Here is a 12,507-nt window from a genome sequence, read left to right on the forward strand (position 1 = left end):
CTTGCACACAACCGAACTGACATCCCTTAAGGTCCTCCAAGCACTTCCAGAAGTGAACTCTGAGACTGTCAGGTGTGGCAAAACAGAAGCAACAAATAAAGCTCTACTGCAGAGCTCTGACCCCAGTCCTCTTTCATCTGTAACAGTAGCAGATGCCTAAATGAAGCACTCTGACAGCAGGGCAAGGCTCGTGTGGCTCGGTGGTAGTGGACATGCTGGCAGGTGGAAGCTTGGATTCCACTCCCAGCTCCAGTTAGACACAAAAACATAGAAAGAAAAAAAAAAGAGAAATGCTCTCTAGGAAATGGGTAACAGAGTTACTCTTTCAGAGGGATTTGGGGGTGGGTGTGAGCAGACTTGCTTTTTACTCTGTGTATGTGACAGGTTTGATACCTAACCCAGCATGGTTCCTGGTAGCCACCCGCTCCCTGCTCCACTGTTGATGTACTGCTGGAGGCAACCTCTAGCACAAAGCCAGGAGAAGTTCCTGAGCATTTCTGGGTGTGCTCACTCTCTTCCCCCAAGCCTGACAGGAGCGATTTCTGAGTGCAGAGCCAGGAGTAATCCCTGAGCACAGCTGAGTGTGGCGCAAAACCAATCAATCAATAAAGTTTTGTTTTGTTTTGTTTTGTTTTAAAAGAGGGCCCGGAGAGATAGCACAGTGGCGTTTGCCTTGCAAGCAGCCGATCCAGGACCAAAGGTGGTTGGTTCAAATCCCGGCGTCCCATATGGTCCCCCGTGCCTGCCAGGAGCTATTTCTGAGCAGACAGTCAGAAGTAACCCCTAAGCACTGCTGGGTGTGGCAAAAAAAAAAAAAAAAAAAGAGCTTATATTCTAGTAAGGAGAGAGAATAAACAAAAACATAAAATAAGTACTTAGGTGTTATTAAGTGGTAGTTGCTATAGGAAAAAGCCAAAATCAGCATGGGGGTGGGGATGGGTAGTGTAAGGGTCTGAACTGACACTCGAGTTGGCGCTGAGAATCAAAGACCACCTCTGATAATGCAAGATGCAAAAGGGAGTTTATTTAGCTAACCAAGATCCGAGTATATAAAAAAAAAAAAAATCCGAGTATCATCCAACCAGAGGAGTCTTGACAAGAACCCAAATCAAATCTCCAAGTAGTTTATATAGGGCTTTACAAGCTTCAACAACTCAAGCATTTCATTGGTTAATATGAGCAGTTCATCCTTCCCCACATACATGATTGGTCCTTTTTTGGGGGTGGGGGTCACACCCGGTAGCGCCAAGGGGTTACTTCCTGGCTCTATGCTCAGAAATCGCTCCTAACAGGCTCAGGGGACCATATGGGATATATGCCGGGATTTGAACCGCCGTCCTTCTGCATGAAAGGCAAACGCCTTACCTCCATGCTATCTCTCTGGCCCCATGATTGGCCCATTTCTATTTGCACACAAATCACATCATGTCTTAGGATTAATGTCCCAACACATTGCTGACTCAACTTTGTTTTAAGGGGTCCTTATCTGGTAGAACATTCCGACCCACCTAGTTCCTCTATTTCAGCCGAACAGGGAGGGTCTTACCCTTTAGAGGGTACATTTTGCGGTTTTATCTTTGGGCTAACACCCTCTGACTATGGGGAAGTTGTAGAGTGGAAAAAAATACTTTACAGTGGCTTTACTGGGGGCTTGGGACCACCTTGGTTCTAGACCCACGGGCTTTGGTTCTCGTAGTAGGTGATGAAGTCATAGGAGGAACTTTTCTGAATTAAATGAGAACTATTGCAAAGTATTAAGTATATACTATAAAATTGGGGGGGGGAATCACACTCAGTAGTGCTCAGGGGTTACTCCTGGCTCTGTGCTCAGAAATCACTCCTAGCAGGCATGGGGGAGCTTATGGGATGCTGGGATTCGAACCACTGTCTGTCCTGGATGGGCAAATGCCCTACCGCTATGCTATCTCTCCAGCCCTATAAAATTTATTTAAAGGTCTCACGCTGAAGGATAGCACAGTGGTAGGTTATCTTGTACAGAGCTGATATTCCATTCCTGGGAACCAAGACACACATGGTCCCCGAGTACTGCCAGGAGTGAACCCTGGCTCCTGGCTCAGTTCCTAGGGATCACTCCTGGACTTGCTGTGGAGTAAACCATGATTTATTCCTTAAATCCTTTTGCCTTAACTCTTTGTTATCTCTCTGACATCCTGGTTATGTGCTCAGAAATCGCTCCTGTGTTAAGGGACCATATGGGACACCGGGGATTGAACCAAGGTCCATCCTAAATCAGCCGCTTGCAAGGCAAACACCCTACTGCTGCACTATGGCTCCATCCCCAATACCTGGTGTTCAATACTCAGGGGTAATGACTGGCTGGGCTCAGTATTGTATTGGGGAATCAAACCCAGATCAGGCCTCCACTTTCAACCCTCTATTGATGTTTTTTGTTTTTTGTTTGCTTCGAAGCCACACCTGGTGGTGCTCAGGGGTTTCTTCTGGCTCTGCACTCAGAAATCATACTTAGCAGGTTCTGGGGATCATGTGGGATGCCAGGGATTGAATTGCAAAGCAAATGCACTACTCATTGTACTATCACTCCAGCCCCTGTTGTTTTCTTTTGAGGCCATATCAAGTGATGCTCAGGGATTACTCCTGCCTGGCTCTGCACTCAGGATTTACTTCTGGCAGGCTCAGAGGAAACCAGATAGAGTACCAGGGATTGATCCCAGATTTGTCGTGTGCAAGTCAAGTGCCCTACTCACTATATTCCAGCTCCAATATTTCCTTGATTTTATTGTTAGTACTCAGTGGACCACCTGGGCTGCCAGGATTTGAACCATTGTCAGACTGTAGCCACAAGCAACACAAGTATCCTTTTTACTTGTTTGTTTTTGTTCTTGGGTCACACCTAAAGGGATTACTCCTGACTCCTTACTCCTGAATTCAGAAATTAGTCCTACTTGGGGGACCACTTTGAATGCAGGGGACTGAATATTTGCACACAGCATTAACTGCATGCAAGATAACTAGTCTTGAGCTGCTGTTCTATCACTCAAACCCCAAATATCTTAAACTCTGTACTATCTCTCAGTCCCCCTCTGCTTTGCTTTATTTTGTGTTGTTTTAGGCCATTGAGCTAATTCTCTGCCCATCCTTCTGATGATAGCATAGTCCTCTGTGAACTAGCTCCTTAAATTGTGTGCATGCGGCTGGAGTTATAGTACAGTGATATACACATTTTCCTTGCACCTGGCTGACTTAGGACGACCTGGGTTCAATTCCTGGCATCCATATAGTTCCCTGAGCCTGCCAGGCGCGATTTATAAGCACAGAGCCAGGAGTAACCCCTGAGAGTTGCCGGGTGTGGCCCAAAAGCAAACAAACAAAAATTAAAATTGTGTGCAACCCTATATGTGTTCATAGAATTGAGTGGGGGAGTCACAGAAATTTTAGCAACAGTAAAGATTTCTGAATGTTCAGTGAACGAAGATTAATTCAAAACTAGCATATTAGACCCAGACAGATAGCATAGTAATGAAGGCATTTCCCTTGCACACAGCAGAACCAGGTTCAATCCCCTTCGGTGCATCCCAAGTTTCATCAGGAGTGATCCCTGAGCTCAATGTTAGGGATAAGCCCTGAGAACAGTCATATATGATCCCCTCTATCTCCAAAACAAATAATACTAATGAATAATGAGATTATGAAGAGACCCTCAGCAGTGCAAGGATTTCCTGTAACAAAGACTGGATTAATTTCTGTGTCTGCAGAGAACTCCAGGGGATAAAAAAACATTTGGAGAAATTGTATAAAACTGCCTTCTGAAGTCTTTGGAGGCTTTCAGTCTCAAGTCCATGTTGTGTGTGTGTGTGTGTGTGTGTGTGTGTGTGTGTGTGTGTGTGTGTGTGTGTGTGTGTGTGTGTAAGAAAGAGAGAGATGCTCAGAGCTCTGCACTCAGGGATCACTCCTGGCAGTGCTTGGGAAACCATATGGGATGCCAGGGATCGAACTCAGGTTGGCTGTGTCAAGGTAAGAATCCTACACACTTTACTATCATCTCTCTGTCCCATGTGTTCTCCCTTGAACTCATATTTTGCATGTTTGTCTGTCTCTTTGATTGTTTTATGCCCACTCTGGAGGAGCACATGTTCTTTCTGTTGTGGATGTTTGTTGGTTTGGTTTTTGATTGTTTGATTTGGCTTTTGAAACACACCCAGCCAACTCAGGAGTTACTCATGGATCTACACTAAGGAATTAGTCTGAGTGGTGCTAGGGGATCATATGGGATATCAGAGATTGAACACAGGTCAGCCCCTACAAGGCAAACCTTAAACACTGTATGATCATTTCAACCTCCATATTCTCTCTCCTTATTTTTTTTTGGTTTTTGGGTCACACCCAGCAGCGCTCAGGGGACCATGAGATGCTGGGATTCGAACCACCAACCTTCTATATGCAAGGCGAATGCCTTACCTTCATGCTATCTCTCCAGCCCCCATATCCATATTCTCTCTTGAATGAGTGTTTTCTCTCTTTCTCTCCTCTTACAGGATTTTTTTTTTTTTTTTTTTTTTTGGTTTTTGGGCCACACCCAGCGGTGCCCAGGGGTTACTCCTGGCTATCTGCTCAGAAATAACTCCTGGCAGGCACGGGGGACCATATGGGACTCCGGAATTCAAACCAACCACCTTGGGTCCTGGATCAGCTGCTTGCAAGGCAAACGCTCTGTGCTATCTCTCTGGCCCCCTCTTACAGGATTTTTATTTGTTTGTTTGTTTGTTTGTTTGTTTATGGACAACGCATGGTGGTACTCAGGGCTTACTCTTGGCTCTGCTTAGGGAATCTTTTTTTTTTTTTCACTTATTTTTTTATTTTTTATTTTTATTTTTAGGGGGTTTTTTGGGGTCACAACCGCAGCACTCAGGGGTTACTCTTGGCTCTACGCTCAGAAATCGCTCCTGGCAGGCTCGGGGCACCATATGGGATGCCAGGATTCGAACCACCGTCCTTCTGCATCTAAGGCAAAACACTTTACCGCTGTGCTATCTCTCCAGCCCCTTATTATTATTTTTTTTAATTTATTATTTTTTGTTTTTGTTTTTGGGTCACACCCGGCAGTGCTCAGGGGTTACTCCTGGCTGTCTGCTCAGAAATAGCTCCTGGCAGGCACGGGGGACCATATGGGACACCAGGATTTGAACCAACCACCTTTGGTCCTGGATTGACTGCTTGCAAGGCAAATGCCGCTGTGCTATCTCTCCGGGCCCTATTTTTTTATTTTTAAAAATTACTTTAAACATTGTCATTCATAATACAGTTGGTCTTTTTTTCAGTTACAAAGTTGTTCATGGTTGAATTTTAGTCATACAATGTATAACACCCTTCACCAGTGCACATTTCCCACCACCAGTGTTAACTCCCTTCCAACCACACCCCTGTCCTTTTCTCTGCCTCATCCTCTGGTAGACCTCTCTCTCTCTCTCTCTCTCTCTCTCTCTCTCTCTCTCTCTCTCTCTCTCTCTCTCTCTCTCTCTCTCTCTCTCTCTCTTGGTTTTTGGACCACACCCAATGGTTCAAGGGTTACTTCTGGCTCTACGCTCAGAAATTACCCTTGGCAGGCTTGGGAGAGCATATGGGATGCTGGGGATTGAACCCAGGTTGGTCATGTTCAGAACAAATGCCCTACTCACTGTGTTATCACTCCAGGCCCTCTTTCTCTCTTTTCCTTATTTAGACACTGTGGATTGCAATATTGTTACTGGAGGGGTATCATGCATATCATTTTATCTCCTCTCAGGATCCAGTTTTTGTTCAGAGTGATCATTTCCAAATATCATTGTCAGAGTGGTGCTTTCTCTGCCTCACTTCCCCATTATTTGTGGCACGTTTCCTATCATGGACTGTTTTCCTAGTCCTGGTCTCTATTGTCTCTGGATATTATTACCAACTATCTTTTTTATATTCCACAAATGAATGAGCTTATTCTATATCAATCCCTCTCCCTCTGATTCATTTCATCAGCATAATATCTCGATATCCATCCATGTACAACTAAATTTCATGACTTCATTTTTCCTTAAAGATGCACAGCATTTCATTATATGGGTACCACATTTTTTTGTCCACCCATCTGTTCTTGGACACCACATATTTCCAGATATTTGGCTATTGTGAATAGTGCTGCAATAAAGATAAGAATGCAGAGGGCTTTTCTGCATTGTGTTTTTGGGCTCCTAGGGTTTATCCTAGGAGAGATAATTCTGAGTCAGATGAAAGTTCAAACTAGTTTTTTGAGGAATATCCATATTATTTTGCAAAAAAGGCTGACTAGCCAACATTCCCATAAGCAATGAATGAAAGTTCCTTTCTCCCCACATCTGTGCCAGCACTGGTTGTTCTTGCTCTTTTCAATATGTTCAGTCTCTGTGCTGTGAAATATCTCATTGTTGCTTTGATTTGCATCTCTCAGGGATCACTCTTTTTTTAGTTTGTTTGTTTTTGGGTCATACCTGGCATCACTCAGGGGTTACTCCTGGCTCTATGCTCAGAAATCGCTCCTGGCAGGCTCAGGGGACAATATGGGATGCCGGGATTCGAACTACCGACCTTCTGCATGAAAGGCAAACACCTTACCTCCATGCTATCTCTCTGGCCCCTCAGGGATCACTCTTGGGGGACCATATGTTGTGTTAGGGATCAAACCCCGGTTAGACGCATGCAAGGGAAATACACTACCTGCTATACTATCTCTTCAGCATCTGTCCTCCTAGACATATTTTGTTCAATTAATAATGATATTGCTTCACTTAAAAAAACATAAAAGGTTGGGCCAGAGAGATAGCATGGAGGTAAGGCATTTGCCTTGCATGCAGAAGGTCAGTGGTTCGAATCCCAGCATCCCCTGAGCCTGCCAGGAGCAATTTCTGGGCATAGAGCCAGGAGTAACCCCTGAGCACTGCTGGGTGTGACCCAAAAACAAAAACAAAAACAAAACATAAAAGTGTTCCTGAAAGCATGAACCCATATTGCATTTCTTTTTTTTTTTTTTTTAAATATGGAACGCTTCACGAATTTGCGTGTCATCCTTGCGCAGGGGCCATGCTAATCTTCTCTGTATCGTTCCAATTTTAGTATATGTGCTGCCGAAGCGAGCACCATATTGCATTTCTTAAAGAAATCATGAGTGGAAATAGGTAATTTTTTTCTTCTTTATATTAATCAATTATAGGGCCCGGAGAGATAGCACAGCGGTGTTTGCCTTGCAAGCAGCCGATCCAGGACCAAAGGTGGTTGGTTCGAATCCCGGTGTCCCATATGGTCCCCCGTGTCTGCCAGGAGCTATTTCTGAGCAAAAAACCAAAAACCAAAAAACAAAAAAACAAAAAACAAAAAACCCTATATTAATCAATTATATTTTAACATTTGAAAACAACCTGATTAAAAACATTTTATCATAGTGATAGCACAGCGGTAGGGCATTTACCTTGCACATTGCCAACCCGGGACAGACCCGGGTTAATTTCCCGGCATCCCATATGGTCCCCCGAGCCTGCCAGGAGTGATTTCTGAGCGCAGAGCCAGGAGTAGCCCCTGAGCACCACTGAATGTTGCCCCAACTCCCCCCCCCACACACACACACAAAAAACACACACCAAAATAATCTGGTCTATAGTATAATTCAAAGTGATTTCTTTGTTTATTTTTGTTTTGGGGACACACCCAGAAGTACTTAAAGCTTTCTCCTGTCTGGGCTCAGGCATCACTTCTATCAGTGCTCAGAGGACTACATACCATAGGAGGGACAGAACCAGGACCTATCTGCTGCACTATTTCTTCAGTCTACTTGAGGTTAGTTCTTATCCACAAAAGCCAGTCAGTGCTTCCTCATTCTCTTTGTGTGTGTGTGTGTGTGTGTGTGTGTGTGTGTGTGTGTGTGTGTGTGTGTGTGTTTGGGCCATATCCAGTGGTGCACAGGGGTTATTCCTGGCTCTGTGTTCAGAAATTGCTCCTGGCAGGCTCAGGGGACCATATGGGCTGCTGGGAATCAAACCGGGGTTTGTCCAGGGTTGGCCATGTGCAAGGCAAATGCCCCACCGCTGTGCTATATCGCTCCAGCCCTAGCCCTCATTTTCTCTATTCCTCCCCACACACTTCCTGAAGCCCAGCAGTCAGAGATCAGTCCAGGTTCCGTTCCAGAGAGAGGTTAGTGGTGGAGGTAGCACAGAATTCTCCTTCCCACAGGACCCATTTTCCTTCTTGACCATCTCCTGACCAAGTCGATCCTTTCTTTCCCCTTATTTTCTCTAGTTTTGGGGTGCTGGTTGAGGGTTGTTCTTGGCAATACATTGCTCAGGGCACCAGGTGGGATTCAAAATATGCTTGAGCCTCTCCATCTATCTCCTGGCCCCTCCTTTTTCTCCTTGCTTAGAGCTCATTCCCACAAACTGGGGCTCAGCTTGGGGATACAAGAGCCTTGGTGGGATGATTACAGGCAAAAACCCAGGGAAGAGTTGAATAAAAGAAGGCAGAGGTGGGCTGCTGAAGGAAAGATCAAAGATCAGAGGTCAAAGGTGAGTGTTCAGGGCCCGGAGAGATAGCACAGCGGCGTTTGCCTTGCAAGCAGCCGATCCAGGACCAAAGGTGGTTGGTTCGAATCTCGGTGTCCCACATGGTCCCCCGTGCCTGCCAGGAGCTATTTCTGAGCAGACAGACAGGAGTCACCCCTGAGCACCACCGGGTGTGGCCCAAAAACAAAACAACAACAACAAAAAAAAGGTGAGTGTTCAAAGAAAAACTAAAGCTAGGAGAGGAAAATAAAAAGTAGCCACCCCAGGGGCCCAGAGAGATAGTATGGAGGTAGGGCATTTGCTGTGCATGCAGAAGGTTGGTGGTTCAAATCCCGGCATCCCATATGGTCCCCTGAGCCTGCTAGGAGTGATTTCTGAGCATGGAGCCAGGAGTAACCCCTGAGTGCTGCTGGGTGTGACCCAAAAACCGAAAGCCAAAAAGAGAAGAGAGAGAGACAGAGACAGAGACAGAGAGACAGAGAGAGAGCCTCCTCACATCTGCAAAGAATGTTGCTAGGAAAACCAAGGCAAGGCAGGGTCCCAGGCTGTGGTTCAGGGATGCTGAGGCCCTGTGTTTCCTGTGCATGGCACAAGCAAAACCAAAACAAACCAACTAGCCTTTGCAGGACTGCACAGACTGTTTGGTAAGGTACCTACAGGTCCAGACCATACACATGGTTAGCACTTTGTGGCCAAGAGGCCAGCATTAGGTTCAAGTATGTGATCTTCAGAGCACTGCAGCCCAGTGGGTGAGTCCCAAAACAGAAAACAATGGTGGGAGTACAGGGACCCTGAATTTCATGTGCAACCTGAGTTCTGCAATCATGGCAAAGGCAGTAAGGGACTCAATAAAATAAAAATTCTGGCCTAAGAGATATTGTATGGGTAAAGGTGCTGACCTTGCTTGTGGCTGCTTGGGATTCATTGCCTCCGCCGAACCCTAGCAGGAGTGAACTCTGAGCATAGAACCAGGAATTAAACCCTGAGCATAACTGATTGGGTGATTCCCCAATCCCCGCAGGGGAGAAGAAAGTTTATGAGTAAACTACCATAAATTTTAGAAATGTCACATAATACAAGAAAGAACACCACTAGTGACATTAAACCTGAATGCTGCTCTTAAATATTATATGAACAACTAAATCATTTTGTACCATGCCAGAAAAAGTTCAATGATTGAGCAGATGCTTTTTTTAGTTATTGTTTTTGGGTCACACCCAGCGATACTCAGAAGTTATTCCTGGCTCAGGGATATGGGATATGGGATGCTGGGACCAAACCCAGGTAGGTAGCATGCAAGGCAAGCACTCTGCCCTCTGTACTATGACTTGCGCCCTGAGTTTTGTTTGTCAGAGGTTGGGGTTAGCTCCAGAACCACATAAGGGTCCCAGTCCCTGCTCCCCTGAACAACCCTCACCTCCTTCCCATCCTCAACCCCACAATATCCCTGAGCACATTGCTAGGAGTATGTGGTCCAAATAGACCCTTCCAAAGTAGGCAAGGTGGAAGAAGGTCATAATTCCTCAATAATGGAAAATCAGAGAGAGGTGAAGTAAGTCATCCCGGGTTATTTCGATCCCCTATTCCATGAAGCCACATTCTGGATCTCCTTCAACTAACCTCTCTTCTGAACTTGTGCAAAATAGGCCGGGCAAGCAAAAGGAGATTCGGTTTTTTGCTCCAGTTAATCACACTATCCCAAGGCCACCTCCATCCTAAACTCCCCCAGATTTGGGGGATCAGCTACTTCCTTTCCCCCTTATCTGTAACAGGCCAAGAGATGGCTTCCCAAGACGCCCCGCTCTGGGCGGAATAGCATTGCTGTGACCTTCCCAACTAGAGCAGATTGAATTTTGAGCGTCCAAACCAGACGTCCTCCACCCGGGGCCTCCTAGTGGCCAGCACGGGCAGAACAGGGAAAGATCTGGGCGACCCCCAACTAATCAGCGTGGAGAAGGACCTGACTTCGGGGTCGCGCAGGTTGTGAGATTTTCAAACTTTGCCCTTTGGAGAAGGGTCAGAGCCAGTCGGAGGCTCCTTCTCAGTCACCGGTTTAGGAAGGTCCCTGAACGCTCCGCGGAGGGGTCAATGTGTGGTAGCGGGCACGCGACAGTCCCTTTTACCCAGTCGCATAGAAGCCAGACCCTGGCCGTTTTGGGCACGCATTTGCGTTTCTATTTGCATCTATTTGCACACAGCAAGACTCCTTTCCCCTTCTAGACACCCCTCAAGTCCCTCACCCACCCACCCACCCCCATCCTTTTCAGTCCTTCCCATCTAGGGGCTTTGCAATCCAGCGTCTGCTAATATTTTTTTTCTTGGTTTTTGGGTCACACTTGGCAGCGCTCAGGGGTTCCTCCTGGCTCTACGCTCAGAAATCGCTCCTGGCAGGCTCTGGGGGGACCATATGGGATGCTGGGATTCGAACCCCCGACCTTCTGCATGCAAGGCAAACACCCAAACTCCATGCTATCTCTCTGGCCCTCTTACCCAACTTCTGAGCGTACCCTCTCCTCTGACCAGTCCCTGACCCCTTTGGCCTCCCTCTGCACCTCAATCTCAAACCACCTGTGTCCCCCAGGCTCCTTCCCTCCCAGCCCCCCAGCTGCAGAGCCGGCCCTGGACTACCAGCCAGGCGCAAGGCCTGCACCCCAACCCTAATCCCCTTAGGACACCGCCGCCTGCTGGCTAGCCGGGGTCGGTGCCATCGCCAGCCCCTAAGACGCCGAGCTTTTTTGGAAAAAAGCTCCCCCGAGCTTCCGGAGGCTAAATTTACTCTCCTCCCTCCCAGCCCCCTGGCCCTGGGGGGCGCCCAGATCCCCGCGACGATTAAGCAGCGCGGCGCTGCGCTCCAGCCCGGAGGCCCCAAAATAGGCGCCGGGTTAAAAATAGTTGCCGCCGCAGGTGTGGGGGGAGCCGGCGGGAAGGTGGGCAACCCTGGCAGCCGCGGCCCCTTTAGGTGGGTTAGGCGGTCGCGGTGGGGGCGCCGGGGCTGCGGTCGGAGCGCGCCCCCGGTGGTTTCCTGGGCGGCGGGTTTTTCGAGGGAAGCGGAGGCAGGCAGCCGGCGGTGGGGCCGGCGGGGCGAGGTGGGCGCCCTTTGCGCGTCCAACCCCGCGCCCCCCAAATCCTCCAGCCCGAGCTCCAGCTCCTGCATCAGCTCCGGGGCACCCCAAAACAGCCTTCGTGCCGCAGCCGCCGACTTCGCTGTGACAGCCCGCGCACATGGTCCGGCCGGCCACTCTCCTGATGGGCCAAATCCCTTTTTTGGGGGGACTCTGGGGCCACTGATACACCCACCCACGGAATTTTTTTTGGCTTTTGGGTCACACCCCGTGGTGCTCGGGGGTTACTCCTAGCTCTGTGCTCAGAAATCACTCCTGGGGCCCGTTTGCCTTGCATGCAGAAAGTTAGTGGTTCGAATCCTGGCGTCCCATATGGTCCCCTGAGCCTGCCAGGAGCGATTTCTGAGCGTAGAGCCAGGAGGAACCCCTGAGCGCTGCCGGGTGTGACCCAAAAAGTCAAAAAGCCCCCGCAAAAAAAGAAAAAAAAAAAGGAATCGCTCATGATAGGCACTACTGTAGGACCATATGGGATGCCGGGATTCGAACCACCGTTGGTCCGGGGTCTGGCCCCCAACTCCCCAGGCGTTCTTGCAGCCACCTTCTTTGCAACCCCCGTTCGTCCCGTCCTTGCCCCTGGAGGGGGTAACTGACCGCAGGTCCCCTGGGCCCCCGTCGGGGGTTTCGGGGACAGGGACGGCCCCCAGTTGGGCTGTGAGGTTTGGGTGCCGTTGGGGCTGGTGATGAGGCGGGAATTTCAAGTCGGGGTTTCCCCCTAGGACTCCACCTGGGCTGGAATGGGGAGAAGCCTGTGGTTCGGAGGAAAAGGGAAGGAAGCCCCCGTGGAACTGGCAGGCGATGCCAGGGATTGGAGTCCGCAGATCGGAGCGGGCCAGGTGCGGATCCCACCTACACAG

General features: G+C 48.3%; 1 non-coding gene across 1 annotated transcript; it reads right to left on the reverse strand.

The window, feature by feature from the left end:
- Positions 1-7,012: 7,012 nt before the first annotated feature.
- Positions 7,013-7,119, reverse strand: LOC126021426 (U6 spliceosomal RNA). The gene has a single exon (XR_007499942.1). It is a non-coding gene; the product is annotated as a U6 spliceosomal RNA (small nuclear RNA).
- Between the last annotated feature and the right edge of the window lie 5,388 nt (positions 7,120-12,507).

This window comes from Suncus etruscus, chromosome 10 (assembly GCF_024139225.1).
Source record: "Suncus etruscus isolate mSunEtr1 chromosome 10, mSunEtr1.pri.cur, whole genome shotgun sequence".
NCBI lineage: Eukaryota > Metazoa > Chordata > Mammalia > Eulipotyphla > Soricidae > Suncus > Suncus etruscus.